Source organism: Haliotis rufescens, unplaced genomic scaffold (genome assembly GCF_023055435.1).
Source record: "Haliotis rufescens isolate VD_foot unplaced genomic scaffold, xgHalRufe1.0.p SCAF_4, whole genome shotgun sequence".
Lineage (NCBI taxonomy): Eukaryota > Metazoa > Mollusca > Gastropoda > Lepetellida > Haliotidae > Haliotis > Haliotis rufescens.
The window spans coordinates 11,644,756-11,671,108 of NW_025964112.1; positions in this window are offsets into that span (position 1 = coordinate 11,644,756).

The following is a 26,353-nucleotide window of genomic DNA, read 5'->3' on the forward strand; positions in this document are numbered from 1 at the left end:
TTAAAGTAGGCCATGCTCCTTAGAATTAACACACGTGAACTTATTTGGCTAAACGGTACAGCCTAAAGAATCTACATCTGAATGTGATGGAATCTTTTATATAGGCCTTCCATATCTTTTTATTCTTGCTTGTAAAACATATCTCACGGTTAGATTCAAAACAAGCAATGAACGAAACGTTTCTTTTCAATGTGAATACGTGATCACAAATGAAACTAAAATACAAAACAAATTATTTAGTTGGAAAATATTATCATAAAGTTAAAATGTTGACAGTTTTGTTTGAGTTTTTTTCCTGTACAGAATTAATGCGTTTATCAATCATCCAACCATGTGTCAATCTCGTCAGCAAATGGCTGAAAAAGTTTATTATACCATGAACTCGGGTTCATCATACCACCAAACAAAAATACCTTTGTTGATTAAAAACCTATACTTGTGGATCTATATATATCCATGAAAAGTATTTTCAACTTGACATGAAAGTGAATAAAGCGGTGTGATGCTTTCCGAACAACTAGTTTCGGTTTGGTCGAACATGAAAAGGTTACTCAAGAGTCGTGTACATTTTTTGTATGGATAAAATGAGTATTCGATCGTTAGTTGTTGACAGGTGTTCTCGGTGCGATCTGATTAAAAGATTTCGTCGTGACAAGGTGCAATGCAGCCAAATTTAACTGAAAAGTGTTCTGTGTTTAAGGTCACCGTGTGGATACATTCGAATAAATAGTATTCTGTGTCTAAGGCGACCTTAAGACTACATTCAAATAAATAGTAGTCTGCTAAAGGACACAGTGAGGCTACATTCAAATATACAGTGTTCTGTTCTGTCGAGCTTGTAAATTGGATACAGCAAATCAGAGACACAGGTCGACACATCGGTTCACCAAACTCCATTGTGGCCAGCCAATCTCCATTTAGTCAAATGTTACAACAGACTAGTACCCCGTGAAACTATCCTTGATCTAAATCACCAAAGAACATACATGTGTACGGTCTGAAGCTATTTTGAATATTTTTATTAATAATTTAAATAAAATCTTAACGCAAATACAACCTCTATTCCACAATAACTTGTTTACATACTCGAGATTTCTCGTGTTCTCCGTAGCAATGGGGTATTACAGCTCCGGCTATTAGATCCACTGACCAATGGATAAGTGCTTGTACTGAAGGGTTAAAATGCTAATAAAGTTGGCATGCGATCTAATGAGAAGCTTTGCCATCACACGAGATAATGGATATTATCCATCGTCGATACACAGTTTCTGTCAATCCTATTATTCGCCGCCATAGCTATATTCAGGATGTGACGTCACTATCTGCACTTCTCCTATCAGTAACCTCGTACAGTATTTCCTTCGCTGGTGAATGTAATAGTTTGGTGGCGAACGGGTCCAGGGTATTTATCGGAACAGAATGGAGATATTATACCCTGGAGAGTCGAGGATGGGATTTCTCATACTAAAAGACCTTGTTATCTATCACAATAAATTCTTTTTGTTGACCATTTTACAACAAATAACAACACCTCAGACAAAGAGGGGTGGTGGGGTTGCCTGGTGGTCAACGTTCGCTCGTCACGCCGAAGACCCGGGTTCGATTCCCCACATGGGTGCAATATGTGAAGCCCATTTCTGGTGTTCCCCGCCGTGATATAGCTGGAATATTGCTAAAAGAAGTACTATTGAAATAAGCAAAGAAACAAGTGAACGATTACGTCAATATCGTATAAGATGAAATCGGATGGTGTGAGCAGGGCTTCACTGCATACCTATCAACTCAATATCAAATAAACAAGCGTTGATAAGATGCATTGTTAGGTGTGATTGACGGGAGATCTGTCACTCACAGTTGTCAATAGCTGGCTGGCAAATAGGTGACTGGTTCAATACTGACACCTGAGGTGTGAGGCGACGGTCACGTGACAGCTTGCCATCGGTGAACTGGTACACGAAGTATTGAACAGCTTCGCTAGAAAATTGTTATTGCAAAATCGAAACGACTTCTGATTTAGTGTTTGTATGAACTGCATTTTGTCTCCGCCAAACTGGCAACAGTGTGTTATTTTAAAGAATATTTAATTTCGTTTTAGTATTGAGAAAGTGCATTACATTGAATTAAGCGTCATGCTACCCTCGTTGGCGTTTCTAGATGGTTGGAATGTGACGCTATATCTGTGAAATAGGTCGACACGTTTCCTAATCGATAACATGGATATGGCTTAAATCATACTTCGGATATAGTGCTTAGTCGCGTGAAATACATTTCGTTATAACGCCTGGTTACTATTGGCAATTAAAAAAATAATAAACTTGGTAAAACATTAGGTCAAACGTTTTACCAATCTTTGAAATGGCATCAGAACTAACTTGGTCTTCTGATATTGGTAACAAAGCTTCTCGGAGTGAGTGAGTGAATTTCGTTTTATGCCGCAGTCCGCAGGAATATTCGGAGGTTGTTGGACATGTCAATAATCATTTTCTCTCTGTGCTGACCGCCGCCGTGGTCTAGTGGTAGAGCGTCCGCCCGGAGAGCGGAAGGTCCGGGGTTTGATCCCCGACCGCGTCATACCAAAAGACGTTAAAAGATGGAACTTGTTGTTACCCTGTCTGGCGCTCGGCATTAAGGGGCTAAAACAAGAACTGGTCGGCTCGGAGTCAGTATACTGTGTCTGAGTGGGGTATTCATGTTAAACTGCGGCATGGTATCTCAGTGAGCTAGCACTATTAATCGGCATCAGTCCGGACCAGTACAAGCAGCCACACACACATACACATGCATGCACGTCGCTATATAAGTGCAATAGTCTTGGACGCGACGTTAAACCCCATTTCACCTCACCTCTCTCTGTGCTACACATCCGGACACGATGCCATACAGCACAAGTCACACATTGAGACCACCTAATCCTCATTTGAGTAGGCTTTTGGGGATCGGGTGGTCAGACTCACTGACTTGGTTTGATGCATGTCATCGTATCCCAATTGCGTGGATCGATGCTCATGATGTCAATCACTAAATTGTCTCTTCCAAACTCGATTATTTACAGCCCGCCGTCATATAGCTGGAATATTGCTGAGTGCAGCGTTAAACAACAAACAAACAAACAAATGAGCTTTGATTTTTGAGGTTATAATAGTTTTAATTAATATTTTGTTATACAGAGTATAAAAAACCTGCCTCACAGAATCCCCTCGTGGGACCACGAAGGCAGCATGTGATTTCATTATACAATTCGAACATATTTATTGGTTCCTTAATTCTTGCCAGGGTGATATACTGTGATGGGTAATCCTAAATTGATGTTATCTTTATATGGTTGTGAAGCCCATTTCTGGTGTCCCCCGCCGTGAAATTGCCGGAATATTGCTAAAAGCGGCGTAAATCCATACTCACTCACTCACTCACTCACTTTATATGGTTATCACGAACACCTGGTGTCATCACTGGCTTTTCAGTGATCCATTGTATTTGTTCATCACTATTTTGCGTTTTATTCCCAATTGAATCTGTATCGGTGGATCATCAAAACTGATTATGTTCTGGTATTTACGTCTCCTATAAGATCAGTCGGTCAGCCTTCAAGGTGAGTTCAGGGATTCATTCTCGCTGGTTGTATGTGTGTCAACTGTAGTTACCATATAGACTACAGTGTGTATAGTTGAGCGCATTAACTAAAAAGCTCTAACTCGAGCGTGATACACCCGGCCTACACACTCATCCGTCCAAACCTCTCATTCTCATCCATAAATCGTCACATCCGTTCTTGCATCTTTCGTTCCATCCATCCTGGCAATTCTCCCACACGCCCGATCAAACCTTTGTCCATCCATCCCATCTCACACCAGATCCATCACATATTTCTATCCACCCTTCTTGCTCACCTATTCATCGATGTATCATCCAATTCGTTAATGGGACTATCCACCTATCTCTTCACGTACCGCCCTCCTAGTTCACCTTCGCACTAATTTTATAGTCCTTCCATCTAGCCATCCATTTCACACACGCCCATCGGTCCATCTGTCGTCCATCTAACCATCTCACGACCATCCATTAATCGTTCTGGTCGGCCAGCAATCACATTACGTCCACCACTCGTTCCATCTAGCCATCCATCTCACACACGCCCCTCGGTCTATCTGTCGTCCATCTAACCATCTCACGACCATCCATTAATCGTTCTGGTCGGCCAGCAATCACATTACGTCCACCACTCGTTCCATCAAGCCATCCATCTCACACACGCCCCTCGGTCCATCTGTCGTCCATCTAACCATCTCACGACCATCCATTAATCGTTCTGGTCGGCCAGCAATCACATTACGTCCACCACTCGTTCCATCTAGCCATCCATCTCACACACGCCCATCGGTCTATCTGTCGTCCATCTAACCATCTCACGACCATCCATTAATCGTTCTGGTCGGCCAGCAATCACATTACGTCCACCGCTCGTTCCATCTAGCCATTCATCTCACACACGCCCCTCGGTCTATCTGTCGTCCATCTAACCATCTCACGACCATCCATTAATCGTTCTGGTCGGCCAGCAATCACATTACGTCCACCACTCGTTCCATCTAGCCATCCATCTCACACACGCCCCTCGGTCTATCTGTCGTCCATCTAACCATCTCACGACCATCCATTAATCGTTCTGGTCGGCCAGCAATCACATTACGTCCACCACTCGTTCCATCTAGCCATCCATCTCACACACGCCCATCGGTCCATCTGTCGTCCATCTAACCATCTCACGACCATCCATTAATCGTTCTGGTCGGCCAGCAATCACATTACGTCCACCACTCGTTCCATCTAGCCATCCATCTCACACACGCCCCTCGGTCTATCTGTCGTCCATCTAACCATCTCACGACCATCCATTAATCGTTCTGGTCGGCCAGCAATCACATTACGGCCACCACTCGTTCCATCTAGCCATCCATCTCACACACGCCCATCGGTCCATCTGTCGTCCATCTAACCATCTCACGACCATCGCATAATCGTTCTGGTCGGCCAGCAATCACATTACGTCCACCACTCGTTCCATCTAGCCATCCATCTCACACACGCCCATCGGTCCATCTGTCGTCCATCTAACCATCTCACGACCATCCATTAATCTTCTGGTCGGCCAGCAATCACATTACGTCCACCACTCGTTCCATCTAGCCATCCATCTCACACACGCCCCTCGGTCCATCTGTCGTCCATCTAACCATCTCACGACCATCCATTAATCGTTCTGGTCGGCCAGCAATCACATTATGTCCACCACTCGTTCCATCTAGCCAGACATCTCACCCTTACACCACCAGTTCACCATTCGTCTATTCACTTTAGTCTAGTTTATCCCTTAGTCATTCAATCTAACCTTCCATCTCACCATCAAAGCTCACCCATCCATCTATCCGTCTCACGCTCCTCAATCAAAAAATTCACGTCCATTCTTTTACCGTTCCATCCAACACCTCTATCCTCACGTACCACATATCCATTGTTCCATCTATCATCCGACTTACCTCCGTGGTCTAGTGGTAGGGCGTCCGCCCGGAGAGTGGAAGGTCCGGGGTTCGATCCCCGGTCGCGTCACACCAAAAGACGTTAAAGGATGGTACTTGTTGTTACCCTGTCTGGTGCTCGGCATTAAGGGGCTAAAACAAGGACTGGTCGGTTCGGAGTCAGCATACTGTGTCTGAGTTGGGTATTCATGTTAAACTGCGGCATGGTATCTCAGTGGGTTGGAACTATTAATCGGCATCAGTCCCGATTAGAACAAGCAGCCACACACACACACACACACACACACACACACACACACACACACATGCATGCATGCACGTCGCTATATAAGTGCAATAATCTCGCACGCGACGTTAAACCCCACTTCACCTCATCTCACACCATCCATAAATTGTTCCGTGCAGCCACCATTTCAACATCTCACCCATCAATGCAGCATCCACAGCAGTTCCTCAATCATTCCATCCGTGTATCGCTCCTTCTGTTCTTGTATCTATGATTTCAGGACAAACTATTCACATCCTCACGCACATTGTTCTTTTATTCCTTCACCTCATTCATTTCCCACTCAACCCCTTCTTTCTTCTCTCAGTCGAGCTTTCACCGAATGCCTACACGTATCTCAAATATGAAGCTACAAAACTTGAAAAAATCTAGCAAGTTTAAAAAACATAAAAGTTATTTATACCTCGGATGACATGCATTTCGTGCTCAAACCCAAATGCAGAGAGACATTTTCCCTCTGCTAATGCCTCTGTTCGACTAAACTTCAAAGCTAACATAAAACCAGATACCTTTGCTCAATGCGATATCATTTTCCTGATCTCCATCGTGACTTAATACAACGTGACTTTGCGGAAAAGAAAATAACCCCCAATGTATACACACTTCCCCCAACAGAGCGCATGCCATTTTTTCCCTTATTCAAAATCATCTCACCGCGTTAGCCGGGGCCTGGCGAGTTCGGGCAGCAGGTTGCAGAATGATGTCGCGCAATCTCTAACATTATCTCAAAATTTCCGCGATTTTCCTACTTTTAATAGCTAGGAAAATTGTCATATCACATTCGTGCTGTCACGAATCATTATCTCGGAGCCAACGCAAAGTTTCTATCTTTCTAAAAAGCAGTGAAGCTTATAGCCCAAGCGAGTCTAAACTGGCTCATTAGCATACCACGAAAATTGCCGTATTTTGCGGATCCTAGTCTAACGAGATATGCGGTGATACAGTCAGGCAATGGGGTTTGAGAAATATAGTTCTTCAAAGACTCAAACAACCATTAGTTGCTTCAGAAAAGCAATGAAGCTTTAAAAGTTAGGGTTTAAGGTCTTTAAAGTAAAGATTTAAGGCTTTACGTGTATACTCGTTCCACTGGTCGCGATACATTTCGTTATTTCATTACACGTGTTGTCAACATCCGGTACTTCTATGGACAATAGGCAGATTATTCAATTAAAATATTTGTGTTTACTATTCTTGAAATTGCCTTTAAGTTTCTTTTTGATTATTATCGTCGGAAACACTCATTCCAACGCTTTGATTTTTATGCTCTCGGATCTTTCGTTGGTCACATTCAATTAGCATTCTGCATTCTTAGAATAACGCTCTCTGACATGACGTAACACACACTGTGTTGGGTATGACTAAGGGTTGTGGTATTTTAGTTTTGTCGATATTGAAAGATTTGGGAACGAAAAATGTTGATCGTATTTGATAATAGAACTGTTCACAGATCAAAGATAATGTATTCGTTTATCACTGTTCTCACAACTGGTATAAAGATATACATACCTGTACATGATCTTCTTGAAACTTTGTGTGTTATCACACGGTATCAAGCGACACATACCTTTCGCGTCAACTCCCATATAACTATGAAAACAAATATTAATGCCACAAAAGAATATAGTTGTTTCCCACGCACACCCCAGTAAGAAAGAAAGAACCTCCACAAAAAAAACACAAAAAAAACAAAACCCAAAACAAACGGGAACAACAATTACAAATAAAAATCAACAAAAACAACAAAGAAAACGACTTCAGCATAGGTACCGTTGGTGTTTCCTTTGTATGACGTCAGACTAGACCTTCTTAATCTGGAAAATAGTTTTCGGGATAGGGACGACTTCTATTTTTACCATTATTTTTGTCTTCTACGCTCAATGGAATTCATTTCGGCAGATAACTGAGAATGGTTATTCTCTGGCTCTGACGTTATATAATTACCCCATTATATTGATTTTCGTTCTCATTTTTTAAACATTATAAGACATAACTTCAAAACTAAAATTTATAGAATGTATATTTCTAATCCTCGGGTAGATTTACAGCATACCAAATATATACACTGTATATACACACGTGATCTTATATATAAAAAATGTCGTGTGACAGATTAATTTTAGTCATAATGACTTCAAGAAAATGGTATATATCTTTTATAGAATCTTTTATAGGTCTTTAAATCATAATCCCACCTATCAGCTGGAGATATTGACAAGTGTACTTTTGAAATCGACACCGGACATGTCTATCAAACAGCATAGTCCGAGCGTGGGGAATGAACACACAGATATCTAACACATATTTGCCCAGGATGTCTCGCCTCGGCAACACATTAAAACCAAGATACTTTTGCCGTTTCCCAAAAAAAACGATTATTCGCTCTCGTGGTTCTGAACAAGCCCGCTAGGGGTCAGGGCCCACGGTCAAATTTAACACGAGACTGGCTATAATAAAATTCATCGCCAAAATGTCACAATGGCTTGATTACGGTCTTAATTTGTAAGGGTCGTGTTATGTTTTGTGTAGTGGTATGATGGCTCGTCAAGCCTCTTTACGACCCATGTCAGCCGTTCGTCGTGGTATTAGTCTGAGAGACATAATGGGTTTAGGGAGATACTTCAAAGTCTTTTGGGGCAAATCCGGGTTAAAATAGCTGAGAACATTAGAATAAAAGGCTTAAGTGGGATAACAAATTGATTCCTTCCACCGACACAAAACATATCTTTCTTGATCTCGAACAGTGGTCAAGTTATAATTGACAATAAATTTTAAATGGCATTTGAGCAAGAAACAAACTTCAGAATATGTGAATGGAGAATAAGATAAAAGACCGTAAAATGTATTTTTAGAAACTTGCATGTCACTGAAATCTTCGAAAAAGCTTTGTATGAGAATATTGACAACGCGAGAAACTGTTTCTCGAGTTTCATAATATATTACCAAAATCCATCACCTGGAACAAAACATGTGTTGATTATGAAATCGGAAAACTACGAAATTGGGCAACATTGACATCGGTAAACTGGCTATTCCATATAAACCCTGCACAGAAAACTGGAATACTGAAACCATGAAATCTTGAAACTGCGAAAGATTTGAACTGAAATTCATAAAATATCAGCAATATCTTCATTTCGAAACCTTGAAATCTGGGGATTACAAGGTTAAAAAAACAATGAAATTTGGAAACTTTAAACCACAGGAACCATGCAATTTTAACCACCGACGAAAGAAAGTTTGAAATATGGAGGCCTATGTACTGTGACCTGGTCACCGCGTGTTCCTGGTATCTCTGACATTCACAGAATAAAACTAACCATTTGCAAACTTGAGTAAGAAAATAAACTCTTATATGACTGAGAAAATGAGAAAAACAGACAGAATTTTTCTTTTTGATTGGGTGCGGGGTGTGTGTCACCTGAGTGTGTCGACATATTCAAATTGTACTAGTTAAGGAAAAAAGACTTGGACCCTAACAGAATCGACACATGACGAATGAACTCTCAAGCTTTCAATGAGTACTTTTCCCAATACTCAAGGCGACTCGACTAGGCTGTTTAGAAACAATGCACACTGGAGGAACATCGAAACTTAAGGAATGAAATAAAAATAGGCACTTGGATTACGTTAATGAATTCCATGCTTTGATGCCAGCAGTCTGTCTGCTACAAGATGTGACAGCGCTAACTCCGGTATCAAAGCGCATTAAACCGCACAGTGTACCGATGTGGTTATTGGCGCAAGTGACATTGCATTAGCCTCATCGCCAAATAGCGATAAACTTCGTAAACGAGGATTCCAATTAGGTAGCGAGCACATCACATTTCTTCAAATTATGGGCTTTAGATTAAAGCACCTGTTGTTTGTGGAACCAATTAACGCTAGTTAGTAGAATGTTCACGTCATTTAGAGAGAGAATTCGTCAATAGAGAGTCATAAATACCCCGCGTGTTACACATGGGGAAATATATGCGATCATGGATGTTGCCAAATAATTAGTTCTTATCAATGACATGTTGTTGGGGGAATAATAAATGGCTTATTAATGTTATTTTTTTTCACTTCTGTAAATATGGAGGTTATTTAGTGCAAACTGGAAATATTAAATTGTGCAATTGGGCACTTCTTACAATCGTTCTCGCCCTGTTGTCCCTCTCTCTGAGATGGGTGTTTATGATTATTTATACGTGTAATCATGGTTTTCAAGAAGAAACTGATATTGATTGGCCCCAAACTAACAACACTCGCGAAAGCACACAGAGAAATCTACAAGTGTATAAGACTTAGAATCTAAGATTGGTTGGCTCACTGATGTCCTCACCGCTGACCTGATATCTCCGTCCTCCCTCACCCTGCTCCCTCTTTCTTTTCTTTCTCCCTTACTTCATCGCCTCTCTTTCACAAGGACACTTTCAGTCTCCCCTGGCTCCCCTTCACTCGCGTTCCCTCTCGCACCCTCCCTTTCTTCCTCTCACTTGTACGCTCTACCCTTTGTTACTCTATCATTCTACCTTCTACCCCCCCCCCCCCCCCCCACACACACACACACACACTCTCTCTCTTTCTCCCTCTCTCTCTCCCTCCCTCTGTGTCCGTCTTAATAGATAGATAGATAAACGGTTTCTGTATTTCAACATGCTTAGCAATTTCCTGTTATATACTTCCTTACTGTCTCTCTCTATCTCCCACCGTGACTCTCTCTCTCTCTCTCTCTCTCTCTCTCTATATATATATATATATATATATATAATTTGCATCTGTTTCGAACCCTTTCAATCCAATCTCGCTCCATCATCTATCCGACGTCGTTCTACCTCTTCTCAATAATTCATTGCAGATCTCTATCACTGTTTGTCTTATATATACATATATTTGATTAAATGTGCCATTTAATATTATCAATTCGCAAATAGCACAATCACACAACAACAATGTTTAACTGTTTCCATTATTTCCAAAACTACATTCCCACTGCACGCACTGAGCACCTCGTTAAGAGACCAGTAATCCATCTTCATGTTCAAAACGGGCGAACATGTACAATTTTAACTCTACGATCTTGGCACTGTGTTTTGAAAATCGACCCAAATGATTTATCAAATCTTAAATAGTCTATTGTCGCTTGCTAACGCTCGGCAATCATGTGAAATATACCCGGCCGCCATAGATAACTCGATGATGTATGACTAGATTCAAGAGGCTTAAATTGCAACACGTTTTTATCGTGCATATAGTCAGTGGATAGGCATTACGCAAAGATTGTATCAATACAACGTTGATAAAACAGTATTGTGTTCCGAGGCACTGGCGCTCCCGTAGTGTCGCGGCTCATTCAAATCTACCCTAATAAAAAGACCTATATTCTTTACACTGACAACGAGAGAATATCAATGTTCGCAATCGGCTCTAATCAGGAAAATCCTTTAATCTCTTTTTGACAACGAGTGGTATGATGCTACTAGATTTCTGTTGAGAAGAGGTAAGGGAGAGAGTTGGAAATCGGATATGGTTAGGATGTTCTGACCCCCGTGCGAAGTGCCGTCCGAGGATGTAATCGCTTATATTTGATATCTTTACGGCTGTCGTATCATCGTAGCTTTGCGCCAGCCACGAAGGAAATCCGATAACCCAATAGAAAGCTAAAGGAGTCGATTATTGCTTAGGAAGTTTGATGTATATGGAAGCAAATTTTCCGCGACAGGTCTGGAAGAGAAACAAGCGATAAATACCAAAATTATGGACCAATCTATTTGAATGGATTTTCTTGTTGGTCGTGTCCTCAGCAATAACTCTGAAGGTACTAATCAAATTCCTTAAAAAGAAATCGGATAGTTTAATAAGACTCTTTAGATTTTTTTTACCTGGAACTCTTATAGGGGACATTGTTGGAGCTTTCAATGGAGCGATCAAAAATTTCGTTCCACTCTTCCGTTTCTGTGATCAAACGGTTGTGCGGTTCGGAATTGAGGACCCATGCCGACAATTTGTATAACCCCAAAATTACAGCCATTTGGTATTCAATGAGAGGTCAGGGGTCATTCTCTATGCGGAGATTTCGGAAGCCGGTGTTCCCAGTAGTAACTAAATTGAAGTAAACGATGAAGTATAATAAACTGTCGATTGGTGGACTATAAAACTGGGAACGTCACATATTTCTCCGAAATGGGAAACGCGACTGGATCATTAGATGTTCAACAAGCGCCTCAGTTGTCCTGATTGAAATTGTTTTGACGTTACCTCGTCTTTGATGGGGTTAAGAATCTCCGTTATTCGAAGAATACGACGTTATAAATTGGGGAACACGTTGAGATGTTGTACTTCATTTTTAACCATTGAATAATACAATTTCGTCCATTCCAAATGGAGTGCTTAGTTTATTATAAGTGCTGTGCTGAATCTGGTTACCGATACGATGATGGGAAAGTTGATGATGGTGATGATAATTTTGCTTATTTAAATCTGCGTACTTCAAACAACGAAAAAAACACTTCTTAACCTGATTCAATTTTTTAAAATCAGGAATTGAAGGATACAAAGGAATTTAGAATTAATTTATTTTAAGCATAGACAGATGTTCTAATGACTACCTTTAAAGTCCATTAAATGACCAGGGCCAGAAGGTACTGACCCGCACTCTAATTACATTGAGCAATCACAGGTAACAACGCATACCCATCAAGCGCTCAATCACCTTTTAATCATTCGCCTAGCAGGGGAGGGGGGTCGCCGCTCATTCTTCACCGCCAAATCACCGCCCCTCCCCCTAAACATCCACACAAAGCGGGAAGAGACTTCCTCGTACCGCGATAGGTAAGGGTAGGAGGCATGAAGTAACAGGTAAACTGAAGGTATTTCACAATCAGACCTCTTTGATGTCGCCGTGTGCTTGTTAAGAAGGTGAATCGGTATCATCGCCGCTTTATAAAGTGTCAAACCCCTCTTTATTATCCTCAATATTAACACTTGTCGCTATAATTGGCGGTTTTTCACGTGACGTAAAAGAGGACGAGAAATGCCGTAACGTATAAAATAAAGGATTTTGACAATTAGTCTTTCTTAGAAGAAACCGCCATTTTACATAAGTGTTGGTTGGAGTCGATCAAAAGCATTTAATATGTTTTATTCTTCATCGTCATGTGTGAAAATCGCTTTAACGCGAATCCCCAACTTTTCAACAACTTTGACTTCGATTGAAAAGTTACATATACTTGGTTGAAGTCTTAAGGAGAAACGTTTGCTTCATTTAACATGATGTACAGACTGTGATTTCTTTTAAGTTTCTCAATTTCTGAATGCTATTAATTTGTAATTTTAAACCTGTGATAAAATAAATCGAATTTTAATGAAATTGGTTCGAATGTTTTAAAAGTTAATTTAAAGCGTTTAACTTTCAAAGTGCGGGGTTCGAGTGCCTTTTCTGTCAAACCTTTGATCGCAATAGTCGTGGATGAGTTTCGTTCATTTTGATGTATTTAGAATCTAAACAATAGAACATATCTAAATTAATTATTTTAGACTTTTGAACTATTTGTTTACACTTACTGACTACAGTTCTGTTTATCCATGTGAATTATTATAAATGTAAACACAGGGTCATTAGATTGCATTTATCATTCAAGTATGTTTATGAATATTTCACTGTGCCCCTCAAATGAATTTCGAAGTATGAAACAAACAGTAGAAAAATATTGTCTCAAACTACTTAAACAAATAAGCATATTTATAGTAGGTTATACGCCTTTTTATCTAAAGTAAAAGTGAAATATCTACATCAGGTTTGTGTGGAATATTATTCAAAACATTGTATGCAGCAGAATGACACACATTCTACGTATACTCCACAATGTAAAGAGCTTATTTTGTATTTCCACATATGAAATAAGAACAATAAAATGAATATTTTCGTCACGAAACGACATCTTAATTTTCACCCAACCTCTGCTGTCTGCATGTGTAATTTAAATCGAAAAAGCTTATGTTTTGTAAAATACTTTTGTTTAAAAAGTACTGCCAACATACATTGCAAAAAATGATGTTGATGATGACGGCGATCATGCTCTTAGGGATGCAAAGGTAGCAATTCACAAGAATATTCTTAGTGTATCATGTGATAAAAGCCTTGAAACATTAACCACGTCCTATTCTGCTCAACACATTCGTTCAATAGCCACGTGCCCGCAAGTATTAGGCACCTCGCTACATGGTGAAATCGACATGATATAGACATGCCCTGCAGTTGTATATATCAACTGCATGTATAGGGATTAACCGCCGGCATGCTGATATGGACAATAACACCCACCGCCACAGGAATAGAGAGGCTGGACGCCTTTACATGTTTAATCGCCGCAGGTAAAATATGTGTTCGTCGCCATATTTGTATATATAAAACGGCTGTAGACGGATTAATTGTAACCAGCCTGTATCATCATAGAAAACCGATGGGCACTTTGTCTAGAGATTAGATAACACCAAATACATCATACTTTAGATGCATTTAAATATTTAACTCACTTTTAATGTGATGGGAGGAATTTGTTTGATTACCGAATATCCCTTCGAGGTTTTAGAGACCGCGTTGTGTCAACAGTTATTCCGACCAAATAAATGAATTGATTTCATATTGAAATAAAAGAAGTAATTACATTTAGTTTGCAATCTTCATTCATTGGCAGAGAAATTAGATAATTCATCAATGTTACCAATTCTTATTTCATTTATTGTAAATGTTATAGGATTTTATATCACTCTTGAAAGAATATTTATTTTGAAAACACAATCACGAGACAATATACATATTTCAATACATGTATGTTTCCTAGTTTTACTTAATCTAAATCATATTTGGATTCTATTTTATATTTTAGCATGACATAAATTGTATGTGGTCTTAGCGAACCACTGAAGCACTGTAATGACAAAATAGCATTTGTAATAATATGCATAAAACCAAACGAAATAAGAAATTGTAGACATCGAAACCTTTAGTATCAAAACTTTTCTACCAGTACCCGAAATCAAACTATTTTTCAAATTGAATTTTATTTTATACGAAAAAAAATGAATAGAAACAATTTCTGCCTATTTACATAAACTTTGGTCTATCAGCTTATAGTTTTGAATGGGTACCGGTTTCCATACTGGCTATCGACATATGTTTCTAACATAACATGTCTTTTATTAAGTGCACCCTACGGCGATATAGGTAAAAATGATCTCATGTGTAGTAGATTTGGTTTTCGTGTGAGACTCACACCTCGTTACCCGTGATCCTTTGCGACCTTGATCAGCGCTTTCACAGCTCGCACGTAGCCCGAAGGGGTATTTGCTCTAACCATCTTTTGTCAACATGTATATTTGATTTGGCTAATCGATTGAATCAGTTTAGTATTTTATCGGTACAAGGGATATGCCTGGATACTTAGCACTCACAGTTATGCCGGACAACCTGTAGAGATGGAACTTCTGATTGAGATTGACAGAAAACGCTTCCAGCGAGGGTGTTTAAAGAGGGGGGATGAACCAAACGAAAACTGTTTATTTGCTAAAACTAGCATTGTGGTTCGTTTAAACATGTTAGGTTATTATTTCGTTAAACAAATAACACCTGCAGCGGTGACTGAGTATTAATGGATGTTGTGAATAAAAAGGAGAATCGGGACATATTTTTTAAAATAAGCTCGACACAAACGAGACCAGCGAAACCGCCTCATCTGTTTCAAATTTGGATCCATGTATAAAGATTCCGAGTGACAATAAACTATCCACAGGACTGGAGGAAAAGAGGGATGAATTAATTTAAACTTTTCAATAGTCACTTTTCCCCTTTATTCCAGCAGCATCACCGTTGGTGTCCACATTTCAAAGCTTTTGAGTGCAGCCGAACTAAAAACATTTCAAAGAGCGTCATGCGACTCTTCCTCAAACGCTGTTTTAGCAGAGTTTCAACGTAAATATTGTATTGGCCACAGTAAAGCGTTCAAAGGGTTTTATGGTAACCATGTGGAGGATATTTCCAAATTTGACGCATTCAGTGACAAAAATGATGTCCGATGCAATTCCCTATTTTGTCTTGTACTACCAGTATATGTTTTCAGGTTTTTGAAGGTGAAAAATTGACTTTCCTTTGCATGTGTTTGTGACGAGAGACATCGGTGGGGCAGGGTATACTCATCTTCTCGTGAACACCTTTATCATCACATTATACAGTGATTCATAAACACATGCTCGTGATACAGACGGTATCGTGCAATAGGCTCTGCTTTGAGTAGAGATTTCTTATGATTATTAAAAGATTGTTTTCGCTTCTATTTACAGGTGAAGCATCTTTGAAAAGGATGGCATTTATTAAGCATTGACAACAATTTTAAACACATAAAACGTAATGCTACTATATTTTGAATCATGTAGAATCGTGGATATTATATTTTAGTACATGTGTACTCTGTATTGTAAATTGTGTGTGTAAATTTATTGTTTTGAAATGAACACAGTTTCTCATTGGCCTCTAGACAGGATATTGCATGAGAATTTTGGTTTTGGAAACTGATTTATGCTGTAAAGCCACTTGTGGCTTTTTAATGATAATAACAAAATAAAAATAGATATAAATAACAACAATGTTCTTTTGAAAGAATTTATTTAACAGCATACTTGAACCAATACCACATCAATTCATTTCATTTTAGAAGTTTTCATTATTTCAACTGTCCTCTGTTTTCCCTAACTATTTCGAATATCTGTCTATATGTACTGATGGACACGAATAAGTGAACGGTGAAAAATATAGAGAAATAAGCTTTACTGTCAGTACGTTTGAAATAGCGCACATCCCAATTCAACACATGTCAGAATAAAATGTTGAGGACAGGCCGTATAGCAAACAGCATCAACTATCAATAATAATGATGATGATGATGATGATGATGATGATGATGATGATAGGATGATGGTGATGATGATGCACTTTTATGTATAAATAGATATTCTTAGCATAACACTCTTACTTATATCCCCTTAAAATTAATGGATTTTTTTATCACACTCGTCACGCCCTTCCATCCCCTCCCCACCCAACCCCGATCCCCACCCAACCCTTAACTACCCCCCACCCCTCTACAAGTGTGGCATCTCCATAATTGTCCCGTCATTATATAGCGGTCTTTGTTTCGCGGTCCTCGTAGTATCGACCTGTCTATTGTTTTTTTTTACCTTTGGCAGGTGTTTGCAATCAAGCAGCGCTTCAGCTCAGGTGAAATTAACTCGGAAGCACCTGAGTTTTCCTCATTATATCGGCTAGCCATCTAGCAATCACCCCTGTCCCTGGCGAACTCGTCTTTTTCGCCTAATAAGGAGAAATGGACCGCGACGATGAAGAAATATGCTTTCATATTTAGGGGCCGTGTCAAAAACGATTCTATCAATAATAGTGAGCCGTCAGCTTTTGATACGAGCGTACCGATGTATTCTGATGCACATACAGTGTGTTTCCTGAAATTTGTAAAATTATGTTGGTGTCTATTTATTTTCTTTCAAATTTTATAATAATGCCTTACAAATGATAGAGTGGAAGAATGAAAGTTCATAAATGAGAATGTTGCGTTTCAATCAATAAGCATGAAAGATCGACAAATAACCCACAATTTAATCTGTTTAGATAAGATCATGGCATTACCACTCATTATTTGTCGAACTGTTTGAACCAATAAAACCCAAGTCGTCAAACACTTACCATACATGATACGCAGTTGATGTTTGGTTATTAAAACGTCAATGCAACACTGTACTATCTCTCACTTAAAATGTCTGTTAACCTAACTTTAAAGAGAGTGAGTAGGGTTTAACGTCGCCTTGAATATTATTTCAGGTTTATCACGGAGTGTCAGCTAATATGGGAGCATCCCGTGAAGATCCGGGGTAGAATAGGTCTATATAATGTCGATATCACTTGAAACTGCAAACGAGCCTGTCTATATATCATACGCACATCACCCATTACATGCTTGCAACTATCTCTCTATCATGATCATTTCAATGTTTGTCTGTAACAGTTTGAAATCTCTCATGATTGACAGTTACTATGTCAGATTAAGTCGATACCAGGTGCTGCGGTGTACATGGTTGTCTACACAGTTTCTTATCGCTGTTTAAGGAGTTAGGACCAGATCTATATCATGTCGATATTACACGTAAGGTGCAAGGAGTGTGTCTGTATAATGGCATTGCCACTCCTAATATTGTCTCTAACATGTCGTTGTCACTGGTAAAGAGCCAAGGAAATGTTTAGATCATTGTTATATTAAAGTGCAGAGAGTATGTCAATATTGAAACGGTACTTTCATAGATGACAGTGTGTATGTCATTATCATGTCGATATCGCTCATAGAGTGCCATCAAGGCATGCTGATATCATTCAGTGCTGGGGAGTATGTCTATGGCATGTCCATATCACTTATACCGTCAGGAGAATGCCGTTAACGTGTCGATATCAAGCATAGAGTGCTTGCAGTTTGTCAACATTACGTCGTTGTCACTCCGAGCCGACCAGTCCTTGTTTTATCCCCTTAATGCCGAGCGCCAGACAGGGTAACAACAAGTACAATCCTCTAACGTCTTTTTGACGGGGCCGGGGATCGAACCCCGGACCTTCCGCTCTCCGGGCGGACGCTCTACCTCTAGACCACGGAGGTGGTAGATCATTTTAAGAGTTGGTTGTCTACCCACATGTCACAGGCAGTTAATTCATGGCCAAATTCACAAAGAAAACTCATTGGTGGCCGTGCGTTTGGGACAGAACTTATGCACACTGAATTACAATTTACTTAATACAGTCTCACGGATTCAACTACAAGGGACATGACAAAAAACAGTAATCAAAACATTCGTGCACCGTATTCGGTTAAGATAAATTCTAAATTTTGAAATCAAAGGTTTGGAAATCCAAAAGATTATCCATCAAGGGTCGAGGCCGCAGCAGAAGGCAGAAAAAGTGACACAAAATGCTTGAACGTATTACATAGATTATTATTTCTGAAGATATATTTACTCTATATACTCATCCATCAAAGAGGTTAAGGACCAGCCGATTCTTTCATAATAATACTATATTTAATCTGTTATGTCATTTTGCAATCCCCCCCCCCCCCCCTCCCCCCCCCATCCACACACACCCCTTCTTTCGCTGTGTCATCTCACCCCCACCCCTATAATCAATGACCAGTCTCTGAGCAAACTCTGTTGACACCTTATGGAGCTGTTACATGCAAGCGAGATCAATCTGTGCTGTGTCAGAGAAATAGGGGAGGTGGCGGTGGTGACATCACTTCTGGAACGTGGCTTGGGTTGTGAATGGGCTCCGGTTATCTTCCTCAACAGAATATTGATATAATACACTGGAGTCTCGAGGATGGGCAAAACGACACCAATGATAATTGGTTTACACCCGTCCAAAGAGTACACAGTCCACAATATCTCGAGGGTTTAGGTCTTACCAGTCTTGTAAGTATCTCACTTGGTTCTCTGTTCTCCGGGGGGCACGGGTTCGACTCCCGACATGGGTACAATGTGTGAAGCCCATTTCTGGTGTCCCCCGCCGTGATATTGCTGGAAAATTGCTAAAAGCGGCTTAAAACCATAGTCACTCACTCACTCTAATTTAAAAAGCCATAACGACCTCAACGGATGCTTCAAGCCAGCTAATTCACGTTATGGTATTAAACTGTATGCGTCATTTATTAAACTTTCAGGGTGAACTGAGGACATTTTAAAAGTTTATATTTGCTGGTATGAATGTATGTATGTATGTATGTATGTTTGTGTTTGATATTTGTCACGGCAGCTGAACAGGGGTCAAGGAAAGTATAAACTAAGTGAGACGTGACGAACGGCTTCAACGTAGCCCCGCTTTTCTACATATAAATTGATATACACTAGAGGTTACTTGGTAGGTTCTCGGTTCAACTGATAAACGTAGTGATGGAGTCACTTCCACCAACGTCATTTTATGACTTTCTGACAGTCACGACGCAAATACATTGATGGTTATACCATTCAATTTGATCGCGAAACACAGTGATATTATATATTTACTCATTGTTAATTGTTGCTCGGAAACATAAACTGTTGTGAAATTGTCTCTGCAATAAATATATTTTAAAAATTGTTTTTGTTTAATTGTTATATAGTTGAAGGAGAACAAGGGAGCGTTTCATATTTTCGCGAGATATGGCGAGTGAGTGAGTTTGGTTTAACGCCGCTTTTAACATTATTCCAGTTATATCGCGGCGTGTCAGCTTAATGTGGGAGGAAAGCCCGAAGTGATGCAGGTCTCAGACGTTTACCACTTCGGTGAAACCCACGGGCACGGGTATGGTGCTGACAAACCTAGAAACATAATCGGGGCGAACCGGGATTCGAACCCACAATTATAGGTTTCTGGCGTGCCCAAGGGACGCAACTCTGCACAGCGAATCGCGGCGCCTTAGACGACTGGGCCACCCGTGCCCCCTTCGCGAGATATGACTTGCCTAAGCATTGTAGACTTGCTAAGGGTTTTCAGATATTTTGTTTTGGTCTCTGTGTGAGAGACAGTTTTTGTTTTGTTTACTACTTATATACGTAAGTAAGTGAGTTTAGGACAGTGTTAACAATATTTCAGCTATATCGCAGTGTGTCAGCTTCATGTGGAAGGAAAGCCTGAAGTGATGCAGGTCTTAGACGTTTACCACTGTAGCGAAAGCCACGAGACAAAACGAGAAACATTATCAGGGTGAATTTGGGATTCGAACCCTCAATCGTAAGTTTCTGGCACGCCTAAGAGACGACTGCGCCACCCGTGGCCCAACTAGTACCATACCTCCTTGATGATTTTGTGACTATGGAAAAGTCTTTGGAAAGGGTTGGGAAAGGCTCTTGCAAGAGTTTTATCGCTTTTATTCATTAAACATTCGCTGTGAAGATCACCAACAGGTACCATCCTCATTTGAGGGTTGAACATTCGCTGTGAAGATCACCAACGGGTACCATCCTCATTTGAGGGTTGAACATTCGCTGTGAAGATCACCAACGGGTACCATCCTCATTTGAGGGTTGAACATTCGCTATGAAGATAACCAACGGGTGTATTCCTCGTTTGAGGGTTAAACATTCGCTGTGAAGATCACCAACGGGTACCATCCTCATTTGAGGGTTAAACATTCGCTATGAAGATCACCAACGGGTACCATCCTCATTTGAGGGTTGAACATTCGCTATGAAGATCACCAACGGACACCATCCTCATTTGAGGGTTGAACATTCTCTATAAATATTATCAACGGGTTCATTTGTCGATTGTAGACTATTCGTCATTAACAAAAACACACAAACGTGTGCCTAGGGTTGAACATTGACTATATATATAACCAACTGGTGTCATACCTCATTTGAAGGTTTACCATTCTGCTATCTGTAATACCAAACACGTCGTTCTAATCGAAGACACTGAAGTGAGTGATACCTGCAGCACAACATAAGGTTTTTTGAATCGTGTGAAATGAGACATAAAACATTCAAATATTAAAATAAACTTGGAACGAAACATTTTTGTATGGAACTAAAAGATATTCTTCATTCAAAAGACTTATGACGTATTGAGTTATGATTGCAATCAAACGAATGTATCAAATTCCGTTTTGAGACGGCCCCTCATAAAACTGGATAAAGGATGCGCGGAAAGCTACCCGAGGGAGCGATTAGTGAGCAGGAATATAAAAAAATGTCCAATACGACGCTCTAAAGAGAGCGCACCGGCTGATACAATTTGTCATAATTTGATTTATGGCTCAATGCTTGAGTTCCCTTCTTACAAGTCTTGTATTCCAAAGACAAAATATCTTAGACACATAAATACACGTTTTATCTGATTTCGAGTAATTTTGACTATTTGGATATTTTTTTTCATCAATAAGGACGATGGTGGATTTATGAATTTACATACTGGATTACCTTTTGCTCGATTGTGACATTAAGAAGTTGTTTTTATAACAATTAATTGATCCATCATAAAGATGGAAGATCAAAGACTTTCGGAGTAAGATCTTTATCCTCCAATTGGATGAAATTGCTATTGATGGACAGAATTTGTGTCGTAATGACATGCACACACTGCAAGTGTCGATTTCTATTGATCCAAATCAATTCCGCGAAGTAGGCAAGGGAAAAGGGGCGAGCTTCTAAAGACAAATGGTTTCTGCTTTTAGAACAACGTATGACGATACAACGTCCTTGCGATTATAGGAATTAATGAAACATACCCGACTAAATGTACCAGCTGTAGGCATCCTTTCTTCCATCATAGACCCATGATAGCCAAAACGTATTAATATCTCCATGTTAATTGATTATTGTGTTGAATTGTGTGCAAATACGACATTGGAAAAATAAATATTTTCGTCACAATTGAAACTTCATGTGCTTTAGAAATGACATGCTATTATTGTGTATGTATACATACCAGCCTACTTACAATAAACACTGTAACATGCGTTACTGTTTATTGTCTCAATTATTTATAATATTGATTACCAGCGCGTGTTCAACATGCTTGACGGCGTGAATTCTGTCTACGTCGGCCTTGGTTAGGGAGGATTGTTAAAGGTGTAAAGTACATTTGAAAACATGCTCAGTGTCGAGTCGACAAACTGTTCATATTTTTTCCTATCCAAATAGCACAACTTGTCATGGCCAGTGGCAATGGGGAAATTAATTCATCTCAATGTGTATATGAAGACTGGCAACAATCGTTGTCCTAATACAACACAAATACGCCAACACTGAACAGATGGTTCTACGCAAACACTCACGTCCATACAATTCGCTGATTGTGAGTTCGACTAAAGGCTGACTAGTGCGATACGGTTCATATAAGATGAATTTAGAAACTTTTGTAAACTTAGCCAAACGTTTTCTTTACTTGGGCTCTTGGCATACGGTATGCTTAAGTGTACCACCATAGCGAAAGTAAACTTTTGTCGGCGGAGAAATTGTGAAAACACTTATCAGGGCCTTTTAACATTGTTGGTCCATCTTTTTTTGTATTTTCTTATTTTATCGTGCCTTATACTTGATTAGCTTTGATAAACGCATTATGTTGTTTTTGTAGAGCATTTGTACCGCCTGAGGGATGTGATTGTTGCGATTGTAGCGAAAAGAAACGTTTTAATAAGGGGCTCTAGATACAAAGTGGCTTAAATTGGAAAGATTTAGAAACGAATGACAATGAAACTTTAAGATTAGGGAACTAAGTAGTAGATGCAGACACAGAAATAAATTAACAATCACGATGTTAATTACACGACAATAGTTCAATAAAACCTTATTCAATTTAAACTGGATAAAACTACAGTTGAATATGCTTTTAGTGAATACAATCACCAGCACATCGACTTCAAATTGAATTCGATTTTAAATATTTGAAAATTGTAAATTGTCCATTAGTTTTGTGCATAATGCAACTTTGGAATTTTATAGGAAAAAAACATTGCGGTTATTTAAAATACATTCACTTTTGCGAAATTAGTTTCTTCAAATGTAATTTATGGTATAAAAACAACAATTAAAGCATAAAAGCGTTTGTAATATTTGACTTTAATTTAAAGTGCCCATTTTTAAAATCTTTACCAAAGGTAAATAACTTTTTTCATTCCAAATATTTTATAGAATGGCTGTTTTAGGGTATTTTGAAAGAAGAATTGAAATTAAGTATATGACGTCTTGTACACACAGGCAGTGTAACGTCCCTTGGTCGGTAACAACATGTTTGTCTGAATTCTGATAATTGTGAAATCGCCGTATCAGATCGGATGGTTAGTGATATTTCATTATGACATTGTTGTTCAATGGAGCGGTAGACATGGATCTAACATACATTACAACAATTAAACAAGTAAAACATGACAGTTAATCTTCCTTCCAGATCTATTTAAAATATAAAAAAATAGACATATATTTTCTGATAATATTATTTCTTTTAATATTTGGGTCAATGTTTCTATTTGTCCAACGGGACTCTCGGTCACCAAAACGTGGGATCACTTTTAAATTATTTTATATTCAACTTTCAAAACATCGATTTGTGAGCGTCGTTGTGATGGTTGGTTTTCTCATCCGAGTTACATCCCCTGTCTAGAAAATTGATCAGTCGAAACCGCGTTTGAATTGGAAACTTAGTAAATGGCAATTGTCTTGAAACACACCAGTAAGCAACAATTTGATCAATCACTGTCAATATAGCGTCGATAATAATCAGTTTGACGATCGCTCTTAAATGTACATCCGGTTTGACACAGTGCATACACGCTGGACCAATATTCCACATCGAAATGTGCTTCACGTCGACTAAACGCATTTAATAGAAGCACAAGTCAGATCGGCGAAGCAAGTCGATGATGGGGGTTTGACACCTGGCAAAGAGGTCTTTGAAGTGAAACATACTATTTTCACCTGTCTATCAATGTCAAGATCTTCCTGAGTCCAGCGGGAGACCCCTTGCGAGCGTTACACCTGAAATCAACATTGACAGGGTATAGCAATTTTGAGCGCGGTTCTCTATCGTTGGGTGAAATCTATTGGTGCTGATACGGCCCAACATCGTGAGACGAAGCCTGTTATTCTGGACAAGGACAATATAGATTGTGAAGACTCGTAGCCCAGCGTTTACATGGTTACTTGAGCAAAACTAATGGTGATATTTTTGCAATTGACAGACCGCTGTTCACAGCTTTACTATAGGTTTGTGGTGCAAGGACAAAAAGCTAGACTACAGAATATGTTCTTTGGAGAAAGTGTTCCTCTCGGAGATTTAGATTGTGTTCACGTTGCTTGAAAATCACCCAACGACACGCCTGTCATTGAAATCCGCTCAAAGGATTTGGATAGAAATTTGCCCTAATGTCTCAATACTATCGAAATCTGACAACGATTCAACTTCAGCGGCCGTGTTCGCGATTCAACTTTTGTTCAAAGAGCCGAGACGATTTTCGTTTTCTTCTTTTGAGCAAATCGTTGTCGCTTTCTGGCTTGATTCAAAATGACAGCTGACTCGAACAATACGTATAATTAAAATTCCTTTTTCGTGCCCTCGCTTTGTCCGCGTATCAGAAACGGAGCTTTCAGAATCGACGTATTTCGCGAAGCAAAACGACTAGCTCATTATGATTCATTCAATGTCCTTATATAACCCCGAATACTTCATACAAAACACGCTACATTAGAATATACATCTGAAATTTATATAAAAAAGTGATGAACGAAATATAAACATTCGAGTTGAATATGAGTATAACAATATGGCGTCAGGGAAGACGGTTGATGAAGAATAGGACCCGACCATAATTTACACTAAGTACCTCTAAGAGACTCAGTTGGCAAAAGATATTCTATGGTACTTTGAGATAATTTTGAATAAATTAATTATTAAATCTTTTGTCAGATAATTCAGCAACGACGCCATTAATCGTAATTTGATACATCAGAACTGTTGAAATTCAAAGCTCAGCGTTTGAATATATCAGTTTGAATAATTGTGGTTAAAGCAGTTGAACCGGATCAACAATGATTGATGGTTTTTGTGAGAAACTATTTACCTGTACATCACTCATTATTGTAAGTCATTCTTCAGTCTATAAAAGAGTAGGTTCACCCATGACGTCATGAATCACCCCCAGAACGTATCGCATTAACGCTTTTATTTAGGTTATGATGTAATGTCAACGGTTACACTTTTATAGGCACATCAATACATTATCTTAAAATAATGACACACCCGTTCTTTTAATTATTTCTGTTCACAAATCACGTTACAATCTCTATCCCAGAAGACCTCAGATTTTCAGTAAAATTAAGTGAACCGTTGAAATTGATTTTTGACTTGATTTTTTCAAAATTAAACTGCAGCGTGTCTCACTCTTGGCCACATTTTCAAGAAATAATTTTTCCTCTGTATTGAGCAAATCAGAGAGAACCTTGTGTTGGGATTACATGTCGCAGGGCGGTGTGAGTTCCACGCGAGGAAGTGACCAAACGGTGCAGATGATGGATCTCCCGCTAGTCAGTCAATATAATAAGGCGTTAGGAGGCAGGGAGGGGTGGAATTCAAGTGGGTGACAAAGTGCTTCAACACCGCCCAGTTTTCCTCCCTTCTTCCCCGGAGATCGACAAAGTCACAACATTGACGGCAAAAAAAAAAGATGGGCTGAAAGTTGTTTGGAATGTTCTTCCGAAAGTAAATAAGAGCGATGTATCTGAAGTTTGTAGTCACTTGGAAATAGAAAACTTTTTAAAAAGAATATTTATTAGATCTTATGAACTGAATTGAATTTCCAGCACTAACAGCAAAATTGTGTACGAGAGCCTTTAAACGGTTTAGTCTGTATTTATGATTACATATTTCAGTTCCTACCAGTAATTCAAATTACTTCTTTCTTGAAATATCAACCACTTAAAATCAATATTTGATAGCATTTAATGATTTATAACACTAACGAAAATGAATTTT